Source organism: Lissotriton helveticus, chromosome 9 (assembly GCF_964261635.1).
Source record: "Lissotriton helveticus chromosome 9, aLisHel1.1, whole genome shotgun sequence".
NCBI lineage: Eukaryota > Metazoa > Chordata > Amphibia > Caudata > Salamandridae > Lissotriton > Lissotriton helveticus.
In genome coordinates this window covers 769,271,254-769,284,058 of record NC_136070.1, presented here as the reverse complement: position 1 = coordinate 769,284,058, position 12,805 = coordinate 769,271,254, and positions in this window count along the sequence as shown.

Genomic DNA, 12,805 nt, shown 5'->3' with positions numbered 1-12,805 from the left:
CTAAACCTGGGGCTTCAACCTCTATAGCTCCATATATCCCGTCGATATATGAGCTTAGCTTGGGGGAGAAATGTAAGGGGCTGTTTTTAAGACAGGTGGAACCATCATACTATAAAAAAATTAAATTAAAGACAGTATTAGATGCTCGTACGGTATGGAAAGCTATCTGCAAACATATGGATATTCCCACATTTACGAAATATACACCACTATGGCATTGCAAGATTATCCCCCCATTCTTAACGACATTAGATCCAAGAGGTGGGAGCTCCTTGGAATTAATACAATAGGCGACTTTTTTGGTTATAACATTCCATCATCTTTTGACTCCTTTCAAGAAAGATACAACATTCCAGCTTGCGATTTTCTAAAATTCTATCAAATATCGTCCAGCATCTGCAATATTACACCTAAAATTCTACTAGATAACATACCATTATTGGACAGCATAGGGAAAAACTCTACAAGAATTGGGGTTATATATCAGATGTTTATGGCCAATACTCCAGACGACCTCGAGCGTACGGAACAATCTTGGGCCTCGAAATTAATTAATCCCAATGTAGATATAGATCTCTCGCTAGCTCTTTCAGCAAAGCTCTTTATAGCCTCTAATCTAAAGGCCCAATATTACAAAACCATATATAATCTATACTATACACCAGCTAAATTATTTGCTTGGGGGCTCAAGACTGATGACAATTGCCCTAGATGTAAACAGCCACTTGCAAATCTCTTGCATATGTTCTCTGAATGTCCTTCATTGGCAACAGTTAAAGCTATGATACTAGAGTACTGGGCCCAAATCTTTGGGCATCGGGTAAGAGACTCTACAACATTGTATTTATTAGGCCATGATGACTCCCTGGATCACAATAGCAAAGAACAGGCGGTACTCTTTCTGGGATATGCTGTACTTCGGATAATTCTGACAGCCAGATGGAAAGATGCAGACCCCCTACCTTTCATATGAGGCTTAGTCGATTTATTGCCATCTATAAACAGGAAATCGCAATCTATGCCACAAGAGGTAGGAAAATGAGGGCAATAGGTAAACAGCTGTGGGAGCCCATTACTAAGTGGTATGATACTGAAAGTGGAAATCTTGTTTTGAATGTATGATTTGTTTCTTGTTACTGTGCTTCCTTTCGTTTCACCTTTTTCCCTTATTGATTATGTGATTTTCCGCGTTGTTGGCTTCGAATGATGTTGCTGCTTGGCATGGGTAAAATGTATATAATTTTGGTTGTTTCTACTTTCACTCCCTTATTATATTTATAATTGACGAATGATTATATCTTAGGTACTATATTGCAACATATGACATGCATTCAAGCTGTATTCTGCACTGTTTATTTTGAGCTACTTATGCTGAATGTCTGAATTTGTCAATGAATAAATATATAAAAAAATAAATAAAATGAAAAAGTGATTCAAAATGTCAAATGGATTGTGCCTCATGTTGAATAACTATTTAACTCTCACAGTGACCAAAATTGCAATTTTTACAGTCTTTTCCTTCTACTCAGAATCTTCTATTTCGACCAATTTCTGGCAGAAAAATGACTCTAAACACACTCATTTTAGCTACAAACATGATCATTCACAGCTAATGGTCATTTACAGTCAAAAGAGAAAACATTAAAAAGACAATTTCTAACCATCTGGAGAAAGTTCGACAAGTTCGTTTTTCATCAAAAAATGATTTTTTCAACTGCTGAAAAAATGATTCAAAATGTCAAATGGTTGTGCCTCATGTTGAATAACTACTTTCTAAACCCTCACAGTGACCAAAATTGCCATTTTTACAGTCTTTTCCTTCTACTCAGAAGCTTCTATTTCGACCAATTTCTGGCAGAAAAATGACTCTAAACACACTTATTTTAGTTCTAAAAGTGATAATTCACATTTAATACTCATTTACAGTCAAAAGAAAAAACATCAAAAAATGACCGTTTCTGACCATCTGGACAAAGTTCGTTAGGTCCGGGGTCCTCGTTTTTCATCAAAAAATTTATTTTTTCAACAGCTGACAAAATGATTCAAAATGTGAAATGGATTGTGCCTCATGTTGAATAACTACTTTTTAAAGCTTCACAGTGACCAAAACTGCCATTTTTACAGTCTTTTCCTTCTACTCAGAAGCTTCTATTTCGACCAATTTCTGGCAGAAAAATGACTCTAAACACACTTATTTTAGTTCTAAAAGTGATAATTCACATTTAATACTCATTTACAGTCAAAAGAAAAAACATCAAAAAATGACCGTTTCTGACCATCTGGACAAAGTTCGTTAGGTCCGGGGTCCTCGTTTTTCATCAACAAAATGTATTTTTTCAACAGCTGACAAAATGATTCAAAATGTGAAATGGATTGTGCCTCATGTTGAATAACTACTTTTTAAAGCTTCACAGTGACCAAAACTGCCATTTTTACAGACTTTTCTTCCTACTCAGAAGCTTCTATTTCATTTTGACCAATTTCTGGCAGAAAAATTACTCCAAATAAACGTATTTTAGTTCCAAAAGTGATGATTCACATTTAATAGTCATTTACAGTCAAAAGAGAAAACATTAAAAAATGACCATTTCTGACCATCTGGAGAAAGTTTGACAGGTCCGGGGTCATCGTTTTTCATCAAAAAATTGATTTTTTCAACTGCTGAAAAAATTATTCAAAATGTCAAATGGTTGTGCCTCATGTTTAATAACTACTTTTTAAACCCTCACAGTGACCAACATTGCCATTTTTACAGACTTTTCCTCCTACTCAGAACCTTCTATTTCGACCAATTTCTGGCAGAAAAATGACTCTAAACACACTTATTTTAGTTCCAAAAGTGATATTTCACATTTAATAGTCATTTACAGTCAAAAGAGAAAACATTAAATAATGACCATTTCTGACCATCTGGAGAAAGTTTGACAGGTCCGGGGTCATCGATTTTCATCCAAAAATTATTTTTTTCAACTGTTGAAAAAATGATTCAAAATGTCATAAGGATTGTGCCTCATGTTGAATAACTACTTTTTAAAGCCTCACAGTGACCAACATTGCCATTTTTACATACTTTTCCTCCTACTCAGAAGCTTCTATTTCGACTAATTTCTGGCAGCGAAATGACTCTAAACATACTTATTTTAGTTCCAAAAGTGATATTTCACATTTAATAGTCATTTATTGTCGGGGGGCGCTAGGTGGCGCCAAACCAAGATGGCCGCACTGGTGTGAGGCTCCCACCAGACCGAGCACCTATTCCAATCCTGCAGTGATCCTGACCGTAGATTTCGGTACTAACATCGCTGTGCTGTGTCCGCGGCACTTTGCTGCACCCGACGGTGCCTCACACACCCGAGAAACCCTGCTGCCCGCGGAGATAGAGGCCGGAGAACCCGGGGCGGGCTGCTGCGCTGGAGAGGAGGTTCCTGGACGCCGGCTCACCCGGGCACGACAGACCGAGGCTTCGCGGCCTGTGCGGAGCTACCGGAGGAAGCTTGTTCCCCCCCGGGGATATCGACTCGCCTGAAGGATCAGAGGATACCGAGGGGCTGCCGGAGGTGAGCGTCGCCTGAAATCTGCAGCCCCCCCCCGGCGCTGTAGTCACATTAGGCCGCGCCTGCCCTTGTGGGGACGGGAGCCGAGTCTCTGCTTGCGGCCCTCCACGTCGGCGGCCGAGCCGCTTCCCGCCTCTGTCTGCAGTACCGCACGTCTGCAGCGCCGCGCGGGGGGCCACGGGGGTCTGCCCGACCCGAGACGTTGCCCTCCTCGCTGCCGGGCCGTCTGAAGGCTCCCCGATCTGCGACCAGACCGCCCAGTGCAGATCACACGTGGCCATTGGAAGTCCTGCAGCAGCAGCACCGGGTAACCTACCCCTCCTGCGGCGCCTTCACCGACCTAGCCCACGACCACGTGGGGCCCCAGTGTACACTCCACCTGCAGGGCAGAGGCGCTGGCAAGGCCTGCCCTAATGATTAAAGCGCCTACAGCGTCCCTTCACCCCATCTGAGGCGGACCGCAAGGACAATGTCCCCCCACCCCCCCCCCATCGTACGCGGCGCTGGCCCGCTGCCTCCCCAGGCCTGGACACTGCGCATCTGGTCTCTACACCCCGAACTGCTGTGAGGGAGAAGCGGATCGGTACAGAGCTTGAGCTGCCGGCGGCCATTGCGTGGGACGTCGGTCCGCAATTCAGTCGCTTCCCTAGTCCATAGTCCTCTGGTGTTTGGGATATCTTGCGCTCCTCGACCCGCGTCTTGCCTCCCTGTTCAGTTGCAGCGGCCCCCCCTTTCTTTTCCGCCGGAATCCTCCTGTGAACTGGCGGCCATCTCTGCTACTGCATCGCGGACACCCAGACGGGACATGGGCCGCAATAATGCCAGACAGTCCAAAATACCTTTTGAGACCAAGAAAACGTCCAAAACGACGCCGGAGACAGAGGGTAGTCCTACCGCCACAGCCCCTCAGGAGGAAGACTGGAAGACACTCCTATTAGGCTTGAAGCAGAGCCTGTCAACGATAGACTCCAAAATTGATACCATAAATACGCGCATGGACAGTGTAGTGGCCAAGCTGGAGCAACATGACACTCGCATCAAAGAGACTGAAGAAAGGGTCTCGGCGCTGGAGGACGGGACTACCTCTACTAGCTGGCAGGTCACTCAGATGGACAGGCTGCTTAAAATAATAGCTGACAAAAATGAGGATTTGGAAGCGAGGTCCCGCCGAAATAACGTCCGAATTTTGGGCCTTGCGGAGTCCACCAACACAGGGAGAATGGAGATCTTTGTGGAAAACCTTTTAGTGGAACTGTTTGGTAAAGACTCCTTCTCCACGCACCTGATCATCGAAAGGGCCCACAGGTCCTTGGCCGCCCGCCCTCCTCCCGGTGCCCAACCGCATCCCGTTATCGCGCGTTTTCTTAACTACAGGGACCGGGATGCGGTGTTGAGGCGTGCAAGAGAACTGGGGACGGTGAACTATGGTAACACAGTGCTATCCTTTTTCCCCGATTTCACCCCCTCGGTCCAGGAGGCCAGACGCAAGTTTGCGGGAGTGAAAAAGAAACTACAAGCACAGGAATTCCAGTATGCTATGTTGTATCCTGCGAAATTAAAAAATTCACACCAGGGCAAGCATCACTTTTTTCAAAACTCACAGCAGGTGGACGACTTTCTAAAGCAATGCTGAAAAGACCAGTGCAGAGAAGAATCAACTCGGCGACGATCCAGGTCGCAATCGCCCTTGTCACAACAGGACTAATCTAATGTACTGTTATGCTGGCCCCTGGGGTCAAACTAGTCCCTGGCCAATGGATGTTTGAGGACTGCTTCCTGCGTATTCTGATGAGGTACTCATTTTTGCTTTAAGTCTTACTGGTCTACGGTTTAATTGAGTGCTCGATCACCCACCTCTGTCCCGCACGACTCGGTATGCCTGGTTGATTGCGGGTGCAAGAAGGGAGGTGGTTGGCAGGTCAGGTGCCCCTAGTGCTGTCCCCCAATGGGTGATCCCCACCTTTCCCCTACCCTTCTTAGGGCAGGGTCTTCAATAGTACCTTTTTTGGTTGTTGTATTGTTTTGGGTCTGGGAGGGCGGGTGGGTGCAATATGCCCGGCCAGTTGGGGATGCCGGTGTGGGTGGGTTGACACTTCAAATTCATCTTGAAGTTCTTGCAGAGGCGGTTCCACAAGTGCTGCAATGGTCTTGGGGGGGATACTGAAATGGGACTGTTGTTTCTATGAAATCGATTGTATCATGATCTGTGGTCCTGCATCTAACTACTACACTAATCTTTACTGGTTTGAATGGGTGACGTAGCGGACTCTCAGTCGTCGCAGCAATTTCGGCTGGTCACATGGAATGTTCGTAGGCTGAATGACCCGCGCAAGAAGAGACAAATTTTGGGTTACCTAGATAGACAGAAGGTATCAATTGCTATGCTTCAGGAGACTCACTTAAAACCAGATGGTTCCCCTCTGTTTGCATCTAGATGGGCCTCGTGCAAAGTGTTCTCCTCTTATTCCAACTATGCTAGAGGTGTAACTATTGTGGTCAGATGAGGGATGCACTTTACTCCTGCTGGGACTGAGGTAGATTCGGCAGGCAGATACTGCATGGTCTGGGGGACACTACACTCACATACGGTCCTTTTTGCCTGCTATTATGGCCCCAATACGATGTGGGGTAAGATTCAAACTCTTGGCATAGGCCACGTTATACTGGGAGGGGACTTCAATACAGCAGTGGACCCAGGCCGAGACAGATCCCATCCACAGACGGGACACTACACTCAAACCCAGCGTACGCTATCAGCTATTGTTGAAGACCACCACTACATTGATGCCTGGCGGCACTTACACCCCTCTCTCCGGCAGGGTACACATCACTCTGCGGTACATTCTACATGGGCGCGGATTGATTATGTGTTCCTATCGGCTGGCCTCCTCCCTTGGTTGACCGGCGCCCTCCACCTTGCCAGGACATTCTCAGACCACTCGCCAGTCCTCCTCACATTTCACATACCAGTCGACGCCTCTCCATTCTTAAGCTGGCGTCTGAATCCCGCACACCTCACTGATTTAGCCTTCAGGACAGAACTTGAACATGACATACAGGACTTCTTTGAATGGAACGTGGGGTCAGTATCGAACCTTACTACGGTGTGGGAGGCCTTCAAAGTCACTGTCAGGGGGTGGTGTATCGCGAAGGGGGGGGTGTCCTCAAGTCACTACGTGGCTGACTGCGCAGGTTGGAGACTGAGCTCCGGGACCTCGAACGAGATATGACTCGAGATCCGCTGGGGCATGCTTCTGAAGCTCTCCTCAGGGACAAGCTGAATGATTACGCGGAAGTGGCGGAAAAGGAATGTAAGTTCCTTGGGAAACCATACATGCCGCGCCTCTATGGCGCGGGAGACAGGCCAGGCAAGGCACTTGCCTTTGCTGTCAGACCCCCAAGATATCACAACTATGTCGCTGCTTTACGGGACGAACATCAGGTCCCGCAGAGAAACCTCAAAGACCAACTCTGCATTCTCACTGATCACTACTCCACACTGTACACCTCTCACAGATCTACACCCATCGACTGACAGATGTACCTCGAGGACACTGCTCTTGCGTGGCTTGGTCCATCTCAGCAGAAATTTCTACATCATGAATTAGAGCTGGACGAAATCAAAGACGCTATCATGTCTATGAAGTTGGGCAAGTCGCCTGGCTCCGATGGGTTGCCGATTGACTTTTATAAGGCCTATATTCACATACTCGCTCCAATACTGTAACAGACTTACTATTCGGCCCTCGAGGAGGGAATTTTGCTGACCACTATGCGTGAAGCCCTGATAGCATCCTTATTGAAACCAGACAAGCCTCCAGAACAATGTGACTCTTACCGGCCTCTATCACTACTAAATTCTGATGTGAAGATCTTGGCTAAGGTGCTGGCGACTCGCCTTAATCTACTCATGGAGCGGCTGGTATTACCTGACCAGGCGGGCTTTGTCCCAAATAGGGCAACGTCACATAACCTTCGCACCCTTCAAGCTGTATTGCAAGACATCAATCCTCACTGCGAGGCTGCTGCAGTTTTCCTAGACGCCACAAAGGCGTTCGATTCTCTTGAGTGGGACTACCTTCTGGCCCTTCTGGAACGGATGGGAATCCCCTTTAATTTTCTTGATTGGATTCGACTGCTGTATTGCAAACCGCAAGCTTCAGTCCTCTTAAATGGCTCCCGTTCAGCATCATTTACGATCCACAGGGGTACCCGGCAAGGATGCCCGCTCTCCCCGTCTCTCTTTGCTATCGCCATTGAGCCCCTGGCGGCCAAACTCAGGCAACATCACAATCACCGCTCCTTGATATACACAGAACGCCAGCTGCTCATTGCATTATATGCTGACGATATGACTTTATATGTACACAAACCGCAGGAGAACCTTAACCCTCTGTTGCGGGAAATCACCAAATTCGGAGCTATATCAGGGATACAGATTAACTGGTCGAAGTCGGCTCTATTCCCCTTGACGGACAAAACCACTCGCTTCCCCCTGGATTACCCCCTAATGTGGGAGGCAGATGAAATAAAATACCTAGGCATCGTGGTGACTAGAGACCGGGAAGCTCTCATTAGGGCTAATTATGGTACTGTCCTGGATAAACTGACTGACACCATCACTAAATGGATTCATCTCCCACTATCAATGGCGGGGCGTATCTCCCTGATTAAGATGGTGGTTCTCCCCAAGCTCCTGTATCTTTTTACTAACATACCGTACAACCCAGGCTCCCACTTCTTCCGTTCCCTCAATTCCCAGCTCTCCAGACTTATTTGGGGAGGCAAGCAGGCTCGGATCAGCCTGAAGACACTCATGCTACCCTATCACCAGGGTGGATTTGATGTACCAAATCTTCAGCGATATTACGATTGTGCCCAGGGGCACTTCGCGGTGTACTGGCTACATCCTCCTCCCTTCATGGCTCATCTGGCGGTGGAGGACGGCTATATGAGGCCCGCCCAACCATCGGGTTATTTATATGCCCCGGCCCGAGTCTTAGACCGGGACCCTACAACGGTGGACTGTACTGTGCAGGCTTGGAAGCGTATTGCTGCTAATATGGGAGTCCAGTTCTTATACTCTCCATGTATGCCCCTGGTGCATGACCCCAGGTTAAGTGTCCCCTGTGAAGAAATTGGTCGTAAAATGCTTGTGAAGTATGCGCTCCGTACATGGGGAGATCTATATCTCCACGGGAGATTTCGCTCATCGGCGCAATTCTTTGGGGAAAATATCCCCTCTATAATGGATACGTTCCTATATACTCGGCTGCGTCAGAATGTCAGGGCGGTCACGCCTGATTTCCCTGATGAGCCGGACACTATGGCACCCCTTCATGCCCTCTTACAAACGGACTCCCCTAAACATGTAGTGTCCATGCTGTACAAATATGCTCAGGCCGTCCCATCTCCCCCGTCGCTAAGAGCGCGAACAGACTGGGACGGGGATCTAGAAGCACCGTTGACGGACGAGCAATGGGAAGAAAGCTGCTCGCATACCAACGCAGTGACAGGCAACGCACGTCTCAGACTGGTTCATTTTAAATTCTTGCACGACTGTACTATACACCTGCCAAACTGGTCCGCTTTGGACTCCGGGACGATGACAGATGTTTGCGATGCAGAAGTGAGGGGGCGGACTTTCTCCACTTGGCTTGGTTGTGCCCTGCTGTAGCGACCTACTGGGACGAGATATTTAAGGCACTGTCTGATATGATTGGGGTAGACACAGAACCGTGCCCTAGGGTTGCCCTACTAGGCCAGTCGAATCCAGTGATTAAAACACATAGGACATTTTTTGCACTGGGCCTCCTTTTAGCTAAACGGCACGTAGCGTGCCGCTGGGGCAGAGGTCGTGCGCCCAAATTCAAGGTGTGGTTGACCACGATGTCTACTTGGCAGGAACACCTACACACATATGCCGAACTTCTGCCACAACAGTCCCATCCTAAAGACCTCTGGGGTCCCCTCACTGCGTATCTTCTGCGCATGCAGGCTGATAATGTGTCGGAGGCAGGGAGTTACAGAGAAATAGGGTAAGCTAGACCGTCCCCCTTCTTTAGGCCAGGACTAGGCTCCTGGCGGGCGGGAACTGACGGACTCCCCCCCCTCCCCCCACTTCCTCCCCCACCCCCCTATGCAACATCTCACCTTCTGGCAGCGTGCACGATCACCCCCCCTAGGGGGAGGGCTTGAGCTTATACACTGATCGAGCCATCGCAGGGGATTGGATTGCGGGTCACGTAGGCCACAGCTCCTTGGCGGATGGCTTGAGTGCCGCCCATCGTCGTCACTAGTTAGTGTATATACCACATTAGACCATCCCATGTGGCGCAGCATACGACACGTCCCACAGGTTGCACTCACAGATTGGTTCACTGACTACCCCCCTCGTCCCCTCCCATTTCAGCCAGAATGGACAATTGGATGCCGAATGCCATTCCTCTAGGAGTGGATAGAATACTGATATAGGCAATGCTACATGTAGCTTAACTCCTCAAGATGTTTTTTCGCCATGTACTGAGTCTGATGGGAATCATGGGAGGGAACTGCCTCTTTTGTAAGGTTTAGTTTGTTGTAAATGTTAAAAGAACCTCAAGAAGCCGTAATTTGACAGTGCCATGCTAGCTTGCTTGCTAGATATTACGTCTGTTGACAGTTTACGTCACCTTTACATTGCAGCCGGTCCTGCTGGGTTGTAGGCGACATGCTGTGTTTAAATGATTTCTGTTGCATCTTGCTGGATCTACATGCACGCATGGCTCTGTTCACGATAGCTGCCGGTCTGCGGATGCAGATTGTAGGCGAGTAGCTGTGTACTCTTTATACATCACTAACAAAGGTTTTAAAAAAAAAAAATAGTCATTTATTGTCAAAAGAGAAAACATTAAAAAATGATCATTAATGACCATCTGGAGAAAGTTCAACAGGTCGGGGTCATCGTTTATCATCAATAAATGGATTTTATCAACTGTTGAAAAAGTGATTCAAAATGTCAAATGGATTGTGCCTCATGTTGCATAACTACTTTTTTAAGCCTCACAGTGACCAAAATTGCCATTTTTACAGTCTTTTCCTTCTACTCCGAAGCTTCTATTTCGACCAATTTCTGCCAGAAAAATGACTCTAAACACACTCATTTTAGTTCCAAACATGATAATTCACAGTTAATAGTCATTTAAGTCAAAAGTGAAAACATTAAAAAATGACAATTTCTAACCATCTGGAGAAAGTTCGAAAGGTCCGGGCACATCTTTTTACATCAAAAAACTGATTTTTTCAACTGTTGAAAAAATTATTCAAAATGTCAAATGGATTGTGCCTCATGTTGAATAACTACTTTTTAAAGCCTCACAGTGACCAACATTGCCTTTTTTACAGACTTTTCCTCCTACTCAGAAGCTTCTATTTCGACTAATTTCTGGCAGAAAAATGACTCTAAACACACTCATTTTAGCTCCAAACATGATAATTCACAGTTAATGGTCATTTACAGTCAAAAGTGAAAACACTAAAAAATGACAATTTCTAACCATCTGGAGAAAGTTCGACAGGTCCGGGCACATCTTTTTACATTAAAAAATTGAATATTTCAACTGTTGAAAAAGTGATTCAAAATGTCAAATGGATTGAGCCTCATGTTAAATACCTACTTTCTAAACCCTCACTGTGACCAAAATTGCAATTTTTTCAGTCTTTTCCTTCTACTCAGAAGCTTCTATTTCGACCAATTTCTGGCAGAAAAATGACTCTAAACACACATATTTTAATTCCAAAAGTGGTAATTCACATTTTTTTTTTTTTTAAACCTTTATTGTTATGGCACGGAAATACAAATATGGGCCTACAACCAAACCGGCCGGCCGCTAATCAGATCGGCAAAGAGGAATAGAGTGTACAAATATACAGCGGTTCGGAGGTCGAAGGTTGAGCAGCATCAAGGATACGACAACATTTAAATTATCACACAATAATAAGGATCTGAGACGGTTCATTTTACAATAATGAAAAAGAAAAAGAAAATCGATGTCGCACAGTCACACACGCCCCAGTACAGCAAAGTGAAAGCAAAAAGTTTTACGCCAGTGATGTACACATATTGGTAGTGACGGGGAGGGAGCATAAGAGTCAGGATAAATGTGATATACACGGAGCAATCATGACGAGCTAGTCCCGCCCCTCGAGGCGCACCACACTATAGAAAACATGGAAGACGACGACATCGAAAAAGGAAAAGGGCAAAGGGCCATAGAGACAAAGAGAGAACAAAATAACAAGCCCATCCCCCAACCCCCAACCCTGCACCCCTGCAAAAGGCTACGGCCTACCCCCCCAGCAGCGTGCCTGTCGCCCTAAATAAGAGACCCGAAATACAGAAAAGAAAAAGAGAAAAATAAAGAGAGAGAAAAAAGACAGGAGAAGGGCCCTCGATCTGGTCATCCGGTCCCTCCCACCCCCGCATCCAATATCGTCTAAACAGCAGTGGTAGAAGAAGTACAAGTAACAGCAATCACGTATAGCGCAATCAATTACAACTCCGTTAAGCACCCCTCAAATCACCATCAACCATCTATGAGTCCCTCCATGTCCCAGTCAAAGTCACCCCTGGCCACTTCTGTCAATAATACCAACGTTGAACAGTCCCTCAGACGGGATGCAAAGTAGCACAAAGGGTCTGAATGCACCGGGAGAATCAGGCAGTATCTTTGCTCCATAGGATCCCAGCCACCAAAATCTCGCAGATGATGCATGGCGGAAGTCTGAATACGACAATATCGACACCGCCAACAGTCTTGAGTCAGAGCACAGTCTCGCCAAACATGGAAAAGGGATCACACGATGAGGGAAGCGTCGAAACTCTGCAGGGGCCGCCCAAACCATGGAGCGATGCTGTTCCTCCTCCCACCGATCGGATAGAGGCCCCGATGAAACAGTCACACGTGCAACAGGGGAATCTACTGCAAGCTCATGTACCGTACCTATCTGCAGCTCCAAGAACGCAGACTCATCCGGGGAATACGTCAATGAATCAGAGGCAAACACCTCGGCGCCTTCTCGAGAGCGATCCATATCGTTACAAAATGGCGGGTCAACAATGGCGGCCACCTTTTTTCCCAATTCTCGGGCCCCCCGGAACAGGGCAGTCTGCAGAGTTGTTAATGCAGCCAAAATATTGCCGGGTGTGGGTCTTTCCTCGCTCTGCCAAACCCCAGGATTCTCTTGTGTACCGGTTTCTCTGCCCGGACGGT